The following is a 12,019-nucleotide window of genomic DNA, read 5'->3' on the forward strand; positions in this document are numbered from 1 at the left end:
AGGTTCGGGTAAGGTGCGTTAAGGTGGTGAGTTAGGGTTAGGTGGGTCTAGTGGGTGGGTTAAGGTGGTGCGATTGGTGGGTTAAGGCAAGTGAATTGGTTAAGCGTAGTGGCGGTGGGGGCTAGAAGCGGTGGTGCGGGGGGTTTTTTTCTTCCTTGGACTTTTCTGGGCCAGAAAACCACTTTTGACGGACTGATTTCCGTCAGAAAAGGTCATTTTTCCTACAAAAGGTTTTCCGACAACCAATTCCGTCGAAAATGGGTTTTCCGACGGATGTTTTCGTCGCAATTTGGCTGTTTTCTAGTAGTCGACCCTGTGATTTAGGAAAACCATAAAGAACAAACCGAATAACACCATCCCCCAAGTCAGGTGGGGCCACAAAATCATCTGAACCAGGACCATGTCCACACTTCGTAGGAAGAGTATGCGTCTTGAAACACTCCTCACAAAGCCATATGCCCATACAACGAAAGGTCGTCTCAGCCTCCAAGAAAATAGCCAAATCAGAAGTAAGAGAGTGTCGGGTCATATCCCGCGCATCTAGCTGCACAACAATGATGGTCACGAAGATGAGTGATCAAAGAGGTTTTTGTGAGCCCATTACCCCGGCCATCACGACACCCATTAAGACCCACAAATGGGCAATGGAAGAGAACAATAGGAGGCATATCGCCCTTGAGAAGATCGCCAAAACTGCACACCCAAATCACACCAACACTACAACATAAACAGCACTAAATCCACACCAAAGCTGCACCAAAATCACACCCAAATTGCACCAAAAACAGCACCAAAAATACTCCAAAACTACACCAAAAACAGCAGCAAATGCACATCAAAACCGCACCAATAACAACCCCAATACTGCACCAAACAGACCTCCTGAAAATTGCACCAACTGACCCAAAATAACACCAATATTCGAGAGCAAAACAGCCCGTAAAACTAACCCAATAGCCGCTTGAAATTCGCACCAAAATTGCACCAAAAATTGCACCAACGGCTAACACACCAGAAAAGCACAACTGCTCTCTTCAAACAGCACCTAACCGAACCACAAAAAACACCCAAAACAGCACCAAAAATACACCCAAAACCTTGAAAAATGGTAGAAATATACACGTTACCGCTGCCTGAAATAATGATGTCGAACCTTGAGTGACTAAATAGAACGCCGACAGAAAATCAACAAGAAAATAGCTTGAAAACCCGAGCAGAAAACTACCTAAAAATCGAATAGAATACCGCTTGAAACTTGTGCGGAAAACAACTTAAAACTCGCCAAAACAGCCCCAAACACGACCATAAAACACCTAAAAACAACCCAGAAACAAAGCTAATCTTCCCTGAAAAACTGTCACCGGAAAACCACAAAAATATGCCCTGAAATTGCACCAACACACGCCCTGAAACTGCACCCAAAAAGCAAGATGATCGCCTAAAATTAGCCTGAAAAATACGCCCCTAAATGCAACTAAAACCACTGGAAAATGGAAGCCCTCGCCAGACCTATTAGGGCCTGGAATATGGCCGGGATATGTCCATGGAACCTGCCTGAATATCGACGCGGCACTTGCCTGAATTTCTCCCAGAAACTGCCCACAAATTGCCCTGAAACTGCCTAAACTTTTACGGAAAATTGACGGGAAATTGACGAGGTAGCCGAACCCTTCGCTTTACCTGACCCTGCACCAGAGATGCTGCCGGAATAATGATGTGGAAGCCTAACCTATCAAGCCCTAATCTCCCCCAAACGAGAGAATTAAAACTATTATTATTTGATTTTATTATTATTATTATTATTATTATTATTATTATTATTATTATTATTACTATTACTATTACTATTACTATTACTATTACTATTACTATTACTATTACTATTACTATTACTATTACTATTACTATTAGTAATAAAAACTTACAAAGTCAATCAATTTACAGGAAATTGGTGGGGAGATAAGATACAATCTTGGCCCCCACCCTTCTAGCTATAACGAATCTAATCTTGTTGAAGATGTAAGCAGAGGCACGAGCACCAATATCCTGAGTCTTAGCGAACTCCTGAACCCGCTTTAGCAATGCAATAACATCCTTCTCTAATTCGCCCAATGAAGAAAATGAGAAAGGTAGAAAACCATAGCCAATAGCCCTACAACGCGCCCCATATTTGTCCCACTTCCGCTGAGTCGCAATCGACACAACCCGACCAGGAACGAAGTCAGACAACCCAGATTGTGTCAAAGGAGAAGACCCCGTCAAATCAACACACACATTAAGTCCTCTGTCCCAGGAATAAAGCAACACATCTGCTGGTCAAAGAGCCCCGTCATCCCCTCCAGACAACCCAACGTTGACCTCCTTTCTCGTAGAAATCCCAGATCGAAAACAAATATTAATAAGGGTATCACGAACAATGCTGTGCCGATGTTTAATACCCACCATCCCAGCACTAGACACTGCATGATCCCCATAAATATCCCCATCAAAAACTCTTGAGCAAGTAGAACACGATGTCGAAATGGAGAACAAAGGAACACCCAACCGATAACAAAGAACACAACGATAAGTCTGACCCAAACCTGATATTGGGATCGCTCGCAACCAGGCCGAAGTGTGATCCCCCTCTTAGGACTTCCATAAGGCAACATGACACGAAGATAAGGAGAAAGTGGATTCTATGGATGCAGTGACCTTCGTGAAATATATATCTGCCAATTTCTTCATGAGTTTGGGGGCAGCGATCTCACTAGGGTTACTCATAAGGTCAGTCTCCAATATCCTATTAAAAAGACTAAGAGCACCATCAAAGGTTGGTCCTGGACCAATAATACCATAATTGCGAATAAGCGTATCCTGAAGACCAGAAGACTACAGACGCGACGTAAGTAAAGCATAGTGTCGAACATCACCGACTGAATAGACACCTAGTCCACCATAAGCAAAAGGTAACGTGGCAAGACGCCACTGCCAATCACCAAAACCAGGCCCCGAAGAAGTTACAATACGCTCCAAAGAAGCCCGAGGAGCCACATTAAAAGAAATATGTGCCGCTTCAAAAAGACAAGGAGGACAAGTGCGCATAGCAAAGTAGAGTTTTGAAATCCCAGTACACGCACGAAGAATTAACAACTCACATTGGGGATCATCGAGCTTAGCAACAACATCCATTACCACAATGGTCTTCGACACCCTCTGCGAAACAAGCTCACCACATAAAGAGGAATCCGCAATGATTGTACCACCCAGTAACTTAACACCATGCACAAGACGTCCAATATCTGGAGGAAAGACACCCACGAGACGGCTACGAGGGTCCTCCGAGGGCCAGAAAACTTCCGTTTTCTCAACGTTGACATAGAGGCTGAGACGAGGTCCCTCCGCCAAAATCAACTTCAAAGCCTTTCCTACCACTAAGGTGTCACCAATAATAGTGTCGTCGTCTAAATACCAAGCCTGCAAACATAAGTCAAAAGAATCTCTGATTTGGCACACTAACGGATGAAAAACAAAAGCAAAAAGCAAAGGGCCTAGAGGATCACCCTATTGCACACCCTGACATGACCATAAGGTATGCTCCCCGTAAAACAACCTGGCTGGAGAATAGTAACAAAATTCAACCCATCGCGGGGGAGTTAGACAACGGAGACAAACCTCACGTAACAAAGCCGAACGGTCAACCAAATTAAATGCATTCTTGAAATCAACCAGCAACATAGAAAGGCCAACATCACCACCACGAGCCTCAACTAAACGATTAACCCCATGAAGAATAGCCTCACCACCAGCCGGCACCCCAACACCAAACTAAAGACCTCCTAAATAGCTTCCCAAACGCGGACCAATTAAAATAGCCCAAAACTTTGAAACCAGGCGCCGCCAAACAGTACCCACAGCAATAGGCCGAATACCACCACCAGGCTTAACAAGTGGCGTGAGAGGATCACTAGCAATATACTCCCCCAACTCAGCAGGACATTTCTTTACGATAAAGAGATTATTATTATTATTATTATTATTATTATTATTATTATTATTATTATTATTATTATTATTATTATTATCATAACAAATGATGTATTAATCTACAATCATTCTCTTAGGCATATCTTTTTTAATCATACCGCACCCTAACTTTATTGTTTCATGTCCCCAACATAAAGTTTTTTTAAAAAAACAACTCAACCCTCACTGCGGCCTAACCCTCCTCCCCCGCCCCTTTCCGTCTCACCATCCCCCACGATCCCACGAAAAACACCATCCACATCAGAAATTGGGATGTGTTTAGGAGTATTATTGGAATTTTTTTTGGGGGATGATGATGATTCTACCCTCCAAACATCAACACATCTAATTGCGGGAGATTTGAGGTTGAGTTCAGAGAAAATGAATAAAAATGATAGTGGTGCATTGCATCGATTTTATTCAGATATTTTACTTCGTCGGCGCCATTAATATATCTTCCACCATTAAAAATACGAGGTAATAATAATAGTTGTTCAGTAGGTATAACCCAAGTTGTTCCTAGAGCTTTGACATAAAGCTTAAATCCGTTGATATCTCTCTTTCATGTATAATAAACTAAAACCCTTGTAGTATTTCTATAACGGATAGTCAAGTTTCGGGCCTCGGGAGAGGGTGGTTTTGGGCTTTCTTCTTCGGGGGTGGGTTAGGGTGGAGGTAAGGAAAGGGATTAGTCATTGACGAGGGAGGGGTAGCTAGGGGGGTTGGAAAAAAACAACACCAAGAAACAATACGTGTCATTCTCGATGTTCATTTTAGTACTACCTCCGTTTCGAATTAGCTGCAACTTTGAGCTCGATACGAATTTTAAAACAAAATTTCATAATGGCTAATTAATGAATTAAAGAATAGTAAATTAAGGGTACGAAAGAGAAAGTGAAATAATTAACAAATTTACCACCACAACTGAAAACAGGCATACCACAACTATCGACTAACAGTAGTGTAGGCGTCGTTTGAAGTGCGCCTACGTTAAGCATGTATGAATATGCTTGGCACTCATAAGAAGTGGGAATTGACGTATACGATTAGGGAAAAATAAAGTAGGGAGCCGCCAACAAGTTCTTAAGGAACTTGTAAACCGTTCACGGATCATTTAAGGCAGCCACAATAAGGGACAACGAAAGGCAACAACAATTGTCCCGTGAAGGTTACACCCCATTCATAATCCATGAGATTACTAACTCCATATGGTTCGGAACCACGAAAGGAGGATCGGGGATGATGGTACGAAGTGAGTCATGGAGTCACATTCGTCCGTATAGGCCTCTACTCGACTCTTATTGTGAAAAGTGATTCATGCGATCTCAAAGGCATGTAAACAAAGATTCGATTTGCTCCAAACTAATATTAGGCTAAATTGGTTGAATATTAATGCACACACATATTTTTAAAATATCATGATCACTTGATTAAACAACAAGATTAAAAAGGATCCTAAACCGGTTGTCCAAATTATCTTATTAGTCGTGATTTTCAATTACATATTCCCTTTAAACATGCAATATGGTGATCAATAATAACAATAGAATAAACATTAATATTGGAAGCAATGTAACCATAATAACATTAGTCAAATCAAATATAAATTAACCAAATCATGATACTAGCAATATAGAAATAAAATAAGTAATTAAATTAATTAATTACTCACATTTCGCGCGCTCCTTAAAATTTCTACATCATGAATAAATTGTTAGTAACTTCAATAAAAATATAAATCAAATTGAAATTAAATTAAATTAAAAGTAGAGTTGATTTGGTCCAAACCCTCAGTGAATTCTACCTTTCACGCCTTGGTTTAAGGACAGAATCTTGGGTGTTGTATGGACTCCTTGGAGTGCTTAAGGAAGGAATGATGTAGTTAGGAATATAGGTTTAAGGCTCAGAGTATGAGAGGGAGAGAGAAAATAATGATTGTTGGTGTAGAAGAGAAGAAGAGAGAATGATTTGGTGCCCCGAATTGTAGAAAGAAGGCTTGTATTTATAGAGGAAATAAGTAGGGGATCACACGGAACCCTAGAAAATATAAAAACCCTAATACCGCGTCGCGGTGCAATAGCTGCCCTAAAATGATAAAACGCAGTAGGGTTTATGCGGAGAAAACACGGGAAAATCCGTGACACGGCAGAAAATGCCGTGACGCGGCAAAGTCCACCGTGGCGCGGCATGTGGCCCCGTGTCACGGTGTATTATTTTTTCCGAAATGCGTCCAAGTTCATAAACGCGTGAGGGAACGTGGAAAATACACAAAAAAAGCACCGTGACATGGTGTAGAATACCGTGTCACGGTAATATGCGCCGTGCTACGTAAGCTTTTGTCGCATTGCGGCATTTTAGCTGTTGCGCGGTAATTCCAGTTTTTTACGCATTTTTAAAACTACGATAACTTTTGTCGTAACTCAGAATAAGGCATATAATATATCATTGGAAATCTTATCAATTCTACTTTCCAACCCAATTGGAATCAGGTCAAAATCATTTGTAGATTTTAAGATATGGCCGTTTTAGTGAAAGGGTGTCGGTTTTGAGCTGAATTTAGTATTTTGCTCATATCTTCTTCGTTTTAAATCAGAATTGGGCTTATGATATATCGTTGGAAATATTATTTCAAGGCCTATCAAACCAAATAATAATTGGATCAAAATCATAGGGCCACAAAATCAGTTTCTCTCGGTTTTGTGATGTGGACACGAAAAGTGGAAAGTAAGTTATGGTTTAGGGAAATGAGCTAGGAATTGTATTGGTTTGTTAAATGTATTGGGAATGAATATGGATTTAAGCACTCCAAAGGTTAAATACTCAACCCGACTAATAATGGCGGTGAAAGGTTGTTCATCATCGGGTTTGGTTTTGGAGAGACATTTTTAGGTGTCTACAGAAGCCCCCACTTTGACTGAGTTTATAGAAACGTCGGTTTTGAAAACGATAGTCAAAGTAGTTGATAGGGAAAAAGAATGATTTAAGACGTTCTGCGATCCTAAATCACTCTTTATACGTCGATACCTGCAGAAAAATGTTAGTTCTATAGATAAAAGAGTAAAGGATAGAATGCTTATCTGACACTAGTGTATCGGTGACAAATGAGTTTGGTAGCTTTCTATGCTTGAAGAAATCCACCGGATGATGTTTGTTGAGATACTTTCCATGCTTGAGGAAAGTCAACAGATGATATAATCGCTGACTTCTTCGCCTTGAGAGGTGGCAACGACCGAAAATTTTCCATGCTTGAGGAAAAACTTCTCTGATGATGAGATTGCAAGTCTCTGTGTATCGAGAACCTTGCACTGTGAATCGTCTTCACTTAGGAGATGATCACTAAAATGATGATGGTTCGATTGCCCCTAATATGGGTTGTAGATGGTTCGATTGTCCTCGAACGTGGGCTGTAAATGGTTCGCTTGTCCCCGAACATGGGCTATAGATGGTCCTCTTGTGCCCGAACGTGGGCTGTAGATGGTTCGCTTGTCCCCGAACGTGGGCTGTAAATGGTTCGCTTGTCCCCAAACGTGGGTTGTAGATGGTTCGCTTGTCCTCGAACGTGGGTTGTAAATGGTTCGCTTATCCCCGAATGTGGGCTGTAAATGGTTCGCTTGTCCCCGAACGTGGGCTATATGTGAGACCTGCAAAATAAAATTTGCCAAAGGACCCGTATAGATTGCGATTGACTTGACCAACTGACTTGACCAAACTTGACTTGACACGACATGACATGTGTATGACTTGTGAGTGTGTGTGTATGTGTATGATTTGAGTGTGTGTGCAGACACAAGCAAACGAAGATGCAAAAGCAAAAATTTTACGTCATTTTTGTCATGAGTGGAGGGTACCGACTTTCTCCCGAAAAAGAAAGACGTGAAAAAAAGTTTTGTTTTTTACTTTCCCTCGATGAAAAAACTTTGAAAAGGTTTTTGAACTTCCTCAAAAGAAAAGACATGACAAAGGGAAGAAGTTTTGAACTTCCTCATTGAGCAAGACGAAATGAATCGTATGGATTGAATTGCTTGTCTTGAAAATAATGTATGCATGATGCATGTTCTTAGGCCAGGAGGCTAAAGACAATTACATCGTGTGACACGAGAAATGAATGAACTTAGGTCATGGAGCTAAGCATCATATGTGGTGTAAAGAAATGATCTTGAACGTCACTTAGGTCTGGAAGCTAAGCACGTATATAGATGAAGTGATTATTGCATAATGAACGTTGCTTAGGTCAAGGAGTTAAGCACGATATGCTTTGTATGATTACAAATCATTGATGTATAAATGTTGCTCAGCACATTATGCGATGTGTGAAACAATGAACATTGCTCAGGTCAGGAAGCTAAGCAAGTATACAATGTTTCTTTTAATGAATGTTGTCTTGAAAGATGATCAAGCATGCGCGGTAAAGAAACAAGATTTCATGATAAAGGGTTCCTAAGGGAAAGCTGATATGGCTATGTATGTGTGAAAGAAGTGTGTGAAAGTGATACTAAGGTGAGGCTGCAAAGGCTATGGTGATGGAAAGAGATGTAAGAAGAGTCAAAATGGTGACCCTTTAGGCTAGGTAGGCTAAATGATGTGGGTTCAAGCCCCCAAGTCTACCTCTAGATGGATAAGGTCATAGGGATAAGCATTGGATATTCTTCGACTCGATCATGCATATGAATGTGGCCGCACCTCAATGTGAGGTTGCCTACCTATCCGTTAGGAATCAGGCCGAATGTAGCTCTAACCGAACTTTACACAAGTGTATGTACACCTCAAAGAGATCTTTCAAAGGTTGTAATGTGGTTAAGCTGAAGGTTTAAGGAAGAAAGGGGTAAAAGGCTCAAGACCCGAGCAAAGCCCCCAAGATATGCAATTGTGTATTTGAAAATTTGGACTTTGCAAGTTTTATTTTTCATATATTTTTTTATTTGAATTTCTATTCTTTTTTTTCATTCTTTTGAATCAATGTAGACAATCTCAGATCATGCGGTCCATCACTCACTTAGCATTCATGTTTCTCATGCACGGTACCAGGCACTCGATGAGAGACGCAATTTGAGACGTATTCATATCAAAGACATTGGAACACTTGCCTTTAGACATTGTTTTTTTATTTACTTATTCTTTTTTTTTCTTTTTGTTTTTTTTTTTAATTTGAACTTGCTTTCTGACTGTTACACAAATTGCACACCTTCCCATCCCAGGGTTAAGTGAATGTGGGTTGAATAAATAAGGTCAATCGTTAGACGAGGTCCAAAGCGGTTGACAAATAAATGGATATGTGATTGAATGGTTAATAGGGAATGACAGGGTTGCAAAGGTGCCTCAAGTCATTGGTGTACCTTGTGTTTAGTTCGGTAATTGATTTTTTTTTTATGTAAAGAATACTCAATTTATTGATGAAAATGGTGAACAAGCTAACAAAATTATCAAATTATAGAAAGGGAAATCTATGCTAGACTTAAATTGGGGAAAGGGAAACTAATAAAAAGAAGAAATCATGAAATCTCGCGCGAAGGGCTCACCATGTGCCTTGTCTTCATTACTGCTTGTCACTTCTTACCACCTGGAGGGACGGTAAGTTTGTTGGCATCTACTAAGTCTTGAATGGTGTCCTTCAAATTCCAGCATTGTTCAATAGAGTGACCCCTTTCTTGATGGTACTAGCAATGGGCATTGGGATTCCATTTGGCGCTCCTTTCTTCAGGTTTTGGCTCTAGAAATGGCTCAATAGGTGCGATCAAGCCTTGACCGTAGAGGCGATCAAAGGCCGCATCATAAGTCATTCCTAAAGGAGCGTAAGTTCTCCTTTCCTTGGGCAATGGAGCATCAAGAGCTAACACTTCATTGAGATCAACTTGGCTTATATTGTTGGTAGTATTTTCGCGCTTAGAAGACGAAGAAGAAGGAAGGTCGTTCTTCTTTTTTTTCCAAGTGTTATTATTGTTACTACCAGCAGTCTTTATTAGCTCATCCTCGATATTGATGCCGATGTCGTATACAACTTCGAAAGTGTTCAGTGGAAGAAATTTGAGATGTTCCCTATACTTGTGAGTCAGATTTTGGATGAAGAGGCAAACCATCTCTCTTTCTTTGGGAGGATCTACCAAGAGTGAAGCTGTTTCCCTCCACCTGTTTAGATAAGCGGTGAAGCCTTCATTCTCTTTCTGTTTGAGAATGGAGAGTTCACGTTTAGAAGTTTTGGTTTGAATGTTACACTTGTAACGATTCATGAAACTGTCGGTGACATCTTGCCAAATCGCAGTACGCTTGGCATCTAGGGAATAAAACCATTGTTGGCAAGCATGCTCTAAGGAGAGAGGGAACACCGTAGGGAAGAGTGTTACGTCCAATACCTTAAGAGCCATGGTTATAGAGAATGCCTTCAAATGGAATATTGGATTGTCAATAGGCTTGAACTTTAGAATATTAGCAAAGGAGAACTTTTTAGGGAGCTTGTCACTAGTAGAAAAATTGAAAAATACAACGCTCATTGGCCACCGGTTTTTGAAAACCCGTGGCAAAAATTAGTGGCGGGATGAGGCAAAGAGTTATTGCCACCGGTTCAACCAAACCCGTGGCAAAAATTTGAAAGGCCACCGGTTTTGAACCGGTGGCAATAACTTAGTATATTAAAAAAAAAAAAAAACCGGCCCTTTATATACCCAAACCCTACCATTTCTTCTCCCAGCCGTTTCCTCCATCCTCTCTCCTCTCTCCATCCTCTCTCCTCAACCAAACATCCACCTCTGATCTCCTCCTTCTCTTTCGGCCTCAACTCCGATCCCCTCTCCCCTCTTCTCCTTCATCCTCTCCTCCTTCTCTTTCTCTCTCATCTCTTCCCTCTCCTCCTTCTCTTTCTCCTTCTCTCGATCTCTCTCTCTCCTTCTCTCCCTCTCTGTTCCCTCTCGTCCTCTCTCCTCCGTTCTCCTCCTTCGCCACCATCAACCCACGAAATCACCACCGCGCCACCACCACACCAGCAACACCAACATCAACAACACCGACAGATCTACATCATCAACACCACTTTTCGCCTTGATTTGTGCATGTTTATGGGTCTACAGGTAAATGCCTTGATTTTTATGGATTTGATTGTTGTAATATTGTTCGAAATTGATTTTCGAAATTTCTGGGTTTAATTGATTTTCGAAATTTCTGGGTTTAATTGATTTTCGAAAGTTTTGGGGGTAATTGATTTGCCGGGTTTGATTGATTTGGGTTTAATTGTGATTGATTTTCGACAGTTTATAGGTACATGCATGATTTTTGGGTTTTTTTTCGCAATTTTTTTTTTTAGTTTTAATAATTTATGATTTCTGTGTTTTTTAGGATATTTATCGTTTTTTTTTTTTGGATTTTTTTCTGGGTTTTAAAAAACTGATTAGTGTTCTTTTTTTTTTTAATTCTGAGATTAGTGTTTGTTTTTTTTTTCATCAGCTTAATTTAAACTGATTAGTCTTCTGTTTTTTTTTAATTCAGAGATTAGTGTTCTTTTTTTTTTATTATTCAATTTATATTTTTGTTTTAATTGATGCAGGTATATTGATTTGGATGTGAAAGTGAAGAATCAAGATTTTGATTTAGATGTTGTATGGGGTTTTTGTGATTTTGATGTTGTAATTTTTTATGATTTATATTGTAATTTTTTACTGATTTATTTGATGTAATAATTGTTGGATTATATTGGAAATTTTTTTTTTTAATTAAATGTTGTAATTTTTCGATTAAATTGAATGATATTGTTCGATTTATATTTAGATGCTGTCATTTTTTTTTTTGATTTATGTTCAGTTATATTTCAAGTAAAACAAATATATATATATATATATATATGTTCATTGCCACCGGTTAACCGGTGGCAATAGTTGTTAAAACAAAAAAAAAATATTGCGGGAACGACTATTGCCACCGGTTAACCGGTGGCAATACTTAATTTTGCCACCGGTTTTGAACCGGTGGCCTTTTCAACCGAGTATTGCCACCCCCCAACTGACCACCGGTTCAAAACCGGTGGCATAGG

The 12,019-nt window shown here is 40.0% G+C and overlaps 1 long non-coding RNA gene across 1 annotated transcript; it reads left to right on the forward strand.

The window, feature by feature from the left end:
• Positions 1-10,643: 10,643 nt before the first annotated feature.
• LOC145572422 (uncharacterized) lies at positions 10,644-11,689 on the forward strand. Its single transcript, XR_014096835.1, has 2 exons — positions 10,644-11,063; positions 11,537-11,689. It is a non-coding gene; the product is annotated as an uncharacterized LOC145572422 (long non-coding RNA).
• The last annotated feature ends 330 nt before the right edge of the window (positions 11,690-12,019 follow it).

This window comes from Chenopodium album, chromosome 12 (genome assembly GCF_948465745.1).
Source record: "Chenopodium album chromosome 12, dcCheAlbu1.1, whole genome shotgun sequence".
NCBI classification, from domain to species: domain Eukaryota; kingdom Viridiplantae; phylum Streptophyta; class Magnoliopsida; order Caryophyllales; family Amaranthaceae; genus Chenopodium; species Chenopodium album.